The sequence below is a fragment of the Eutrema salsugineum genome, unplaced genomic scaffold, assembly GCF_000478725.1.
Source record: "Eutrema salsugineum unplaced genomic scaffold, Eutsalg1_0 scaffold_11, whole genome shotgun sequence".
NCBI lineage: Eukaryota > Viridiplantae > Streptophyta > Magnoliopsida > Brassicales > Brassicaceae > Eutrema > Eutrema salsugineum.
Window position 1 is genome coordinate 9,392,668 of NW_006256901.1, and position 4,640 is coordinate 9,397,307.

General features: G+C 42.4%; 1 non-coding gene across 1 annotated transcript; it reads right to left on the bottom strand.

The window, feature by feature from the left end:
* Window positions 1–324: 324 nt before the first annotated feature.
* LOC112090030 lies at window positions 325–431 on the bottom strand. The gene has a single exon (XR_002901389.1). It is a non-coding gene; the product is annotated as a small nucleolar RNA R71 (small nucleolar RNA).
* Between the last annotated feature and the right edge of the window lie 4,209 nt (window positions 432–4,640).

A 4,640-nucleotide genomic window follows, 5' to 3' on the forward strand; every position in this document is an offset into this window, starting at 1 on the left:
AATCGATCTGCGATTCAAGTACCATTTCCAAACCGGAATGAGTTTGAAGTCAAGCCTCAAATCATCTCATTGGTGAAGCAAAACCAGTTCCATGGAGTTCCTTCTGAGCACCCAATGGACCATATCGAGCTTTTTGAAGAAATTTGCAGCATGATGAGAACAAACCAAATTCCACCTGACTATCTAAAGTGTTAGTTGTTCCCTTTTTCATTAGCAGATAAAGCTCACCGTTGGTTGAAGTCTTTGCCTGCAGGATCGATTACTAATTGGGAAGAATGTAGAACTGCTTTCTTGAACCACTTCTACACTAAGTCAAGGTCGAACAATTTGAGAACGAAGATCTCAACCTTTCAACAAGGGCCAACTGAATCTTTCTATGAAGCTTGGAAACGTTTTAAGGAGTATGAACCTGATTGCCCTCATCATGGATTTCATGGATCAAGCTTGCTGAGCACATTTTATCGAGGTTTGCAACCAAAATACAAACTTTCACTTGATACAGCTAGCAATGGAGATTTTGGGCAAAAGACGATAACTCAAGGAAGAGCCCTCATCGAGAATTTGGCTCAAGCCAATAGCAATGATTGTCCTGAATATGATCGATCAATGAAGCAAGCCGGAACAGACAACAAGGAGATAACCGAGTTGAAGAACATGGTGAGCCAGCTTCTGAGGAGCAACAAATGCCCGATCCATGCTTGTGAAACCAACAATGGCGCAGAAGATGAAGGACCTAGTGATATCGATCACATTAATCAAGCATTTCAAGAAGAAGATGTGAACTACGTAGGAGCACTAGTGCCATACCAAAATCGCTCCAACAACAACTTCAACAACAACTTCCGGAATGCAAATTACAACAATCTCTCTTACCGCAATCCAAATGTGGAGAATCCTCAAGATCAGTACTATCCACCTCAGCAAAAATCATTCCAAAACAAGTTTCAAGGCGGAAACTTTGGAGGAATAGTACCATACCAACCGCGACAGCCATATAACTACCAAGGTACGAATTTTAACAATCAATTCGTACAACAGCAGGGAGTCACGACGAACCAGCTAGCTTCACAAATCGGTAGACTTGAGCAGTCAATCCAACAACTCGTTATGACGAACGAAAAAGCATCTAAAGACGTGAACGTGAAAGTGGACTGCATGTACAATGATCTGAATGGTAAGTTTGAATCTTTATCTTCGCACGTAAAAAAGTTAGATGTGCAGGTTGCCCAAACAGCCGACTCTATGAAGAGGCAAAGTGGAGTTCTTCCAGGAAGAGTTGAAGATAACCCTAAGAAGTTTTGCAACGCCATAACCACATTGCCCGAAGAAGAGTCCGGAACCGATGGAAAGGAAGAAGAAATCCCGATCTTTGTACCACTGTACAAGGATATCGATCCCAAGCAGCCACCGTTTAAGGTACCCGAACGATCACCGTTTCAAAGGCTTACCAAAGCCGATGATCCAGGACGTTTTGTTTTCCAGTGTTTCATTTCAGGAATCAAGTTTACAGACTGCTTGTGCGATTCCGGAGTCAATGTTAACATCATGTTTAAGACATTTGCCGAAAAATTGGGCATAAAAACCTTTTGGACATCGACGGTTAAGGTTATCTTTGGAGATTCATCTCAAAAAGATACTGAAGGGGCGATTCATGACGTACAAGTTCTAGTGGGAGATAAGATTGTTCCAGCAGATTTCCAAGTCCTGGAGATGGATAAAGACAAGGAGAGGCCACTCATTTTCGGGAGGCCATTCCTAGCTACGGTAGGAGCAATAATAGATCACGCAAACCGGCGTGCTGTTTTCCTCAATGTGGACAGAAAAAGGTACTATCCTACTATCTTAGATAAATTTCCAAGCAAAGGAAACAGGCCAAAAGAGAAAGAAAAGGAGAAGCCGAAATCTTTTGCGAAGATCAAAATCATCATTCCACCAGATGCATCAGAAACTAGTGAAGACCAAATCCAGGAGCTGATCGAAAACACAAAAAGGGTTCTGAACAACATTAAGGTCCGAAAGAAGATTAAAGGTAAGAAGACTTCTCTTCAAGGGGAAGAAGTAAAACCTCCACTAACCAGAAGTGATAAAGGCACATCAAGTGGAGTGCCATTCAAATCAGCCTGATTCCTCATGCTTACGTCGAGCTAAACGACTTAAAACAAAAGCGCTTAATGGGAGGCAACCCATTTAGGCACTCTTTCTTTTAGTTTTCTTTTCCTTTTTAGAATTTATGCTTTCTTTTTCTTTTTAAGTTTTAGGTATTCTATAAAACAAAAACACAAAAAAATCAGAAAATTAGAAAAACCAAGGAGAAAAAGGTAGGTCTTTAGCTGCTCGGCCTGGCAAAGACGAGAAGATTGGACAATAGGCCGCAGGAGGAAGATCCGCGGTCGCAACTGACGGGACCGCGGCAAAAGGTGCATCGACCGCGGCACCGTGACCGCGGCCGAGCCCTCATCCACCGCGGTCGCGCGTCTCCTGACCGCGGCCGTTGGTCGTTGAGGTGATGTCGCGGATTTGTGACGTTTTTCGGTGATTCCCGGTGTTTCCCGAAATGTTCCCGGTAAAACCCGAAAAGATCCTCCGTAAGTTTTAAACTTTCCTAATGTGCAAACAAGAAAAGGTAAGTTCCCGTAAACTTAAAAATTTCCAAAAATTTTCCGTTTTTGCTTCAAAAACGCTTTTTAAAGAAAAGAAACAAACTTTTTGGATCAAAACTCTTTCTTCTCTTCTTCTCCAAAAGACTTAGAGATTTAGGAGAAAGAACACATTTTTCAATTTTTAAGCTTTTTAAGAGATTTTTGGCTCAAACCTCACTCTTTTTCGAAGCTGATTTCAATTCTGCCATCAATTCTCTCTTCCCAGCAAGGTATGGACCTCAAACTCACCATTCTTACTCGATTTTGAACTTAGGGTTTTCTTTAAAAACCCAGAATCTTGGTCTATTGATGGTGGAAATAGTTTAAGGATGATAGATTATCCATTTAGGTTATCTAAAAATCGATTTTAGCACCTAGCTTAAGAGGAATTGAGATTTTTGAAATTTGGATTCTTCATGCTTCATAAAAATCGAATTTGGAACAGCAAAATTGATGAATTTGATTTAGTCTTGTGTGATTAGTGATTAGTATTGGGTAATCTTTAGAATTCACATGGAAATTGCTCATAAAAACCGATTTTTAGAAGATTTCTATGTTGAGGACATCAAAAATCCGAATTTAGTCATGAATTACTTGATTTCTCTGATTTAATATCAATTTTGTTTGCTAATAATTTTAATTAATCTCTTTATACTAGTATTAGTATAACAGATCTTAATTTGTTAAAATTAGCACCCAAATTCACTCTTTTTCCAAGAATCATTTCATTTTGCAGAAAATGGATGAAACCAGATCCCGAAGGAGCCGTCAAACTGGTGGCAGCTCCGATGACATTCCCGACGATGCTACTCTAGGAGAGTACATGCTGAACCAAGCCAGACCGAGAAGAAGAAGCTATGTGATGAGATTGCTCCAGCACTCGAGGGAAACACGAGTACCTCCCGAACCACCACAGATTCGATACATTGGGAGGGAGACAAACCCGAGAGTGGACTATGCAAGGCGTTTCAAGAAGCTGAACATCAAACCCACGCCTTGCATTGATTATCATACACTCGAGATGCTTGGAATCAGAGAGGATGTGATCTGGTACATCGATGCACTTAAGCTGAGACCCTACTTGGAGCTGAACCTTCCGACTTATCCTGAGCTAGTCCGTGAGTTTTTAGCGACCGTTACACTCCACCACACGAAGAGGAGGAACCCCAGAGCATCAGATGGCATCTTGTCATTCTCTATCCGCGGACAGCCTTATTCTCTCACCATTTCCGAGGTTTGTGAAGCTCTTAAGCTTCCATACACTGATGGCATTTATCTTGAAGATGAACCTGATCTTAACCTGTGGAGAGAGATGGGTCATGGAACCTATGATAGTGGGAGATCTAAGTCAGCCCTTCTTAGCCACCCAGCAGTGAGAGTTGTGCACAAACTCTTAGCACACACGATTTTCTCTAGAGCCAACATGGGAGGTGTCTTGAAGACTGAGCTCATTACACTTCAGATTCCGTTTATGGATGACCCACGACTTGCCTGCTTTGCCTGAATCATATCGCAGAATATGGTAAAGGTGAAGCATGATTTACATGGTTGCGACGACGCTACTCCAGCCTTCGGGAGTGCTATTACAGCGATACTACAGGCTGTAGGATTCGATTTCTCATCTGATGATCCACTTCCCGATGTCTGGTATGATCTACTTTATCTCTCTTGCGATCACACTATCTCTCGCGCCGATTTCGATCCAGACAGGTTTGGTTACAAATATTGCACTGGCATTGACGAGCACCGAGTTTGCTTACCTTCATCATCTATCCCGAGATTGTGCAACGGAGGACGCCCTCGATGGACTCCGGAATCCGATGATTTTCTGCCATCCGTACCTTGATTACCATTCACCATTGGCCAGTACATAGTGGCCAAGGCGAGGCGTGATGCAGCTGCGGCCCGTGCTCATTTTCAGCCATCCATTCCGACCGGCCACGCCTCATCATCTACATCATCACACACTCATTCCGATCTGGAACGCAGAGTTGAGAGACA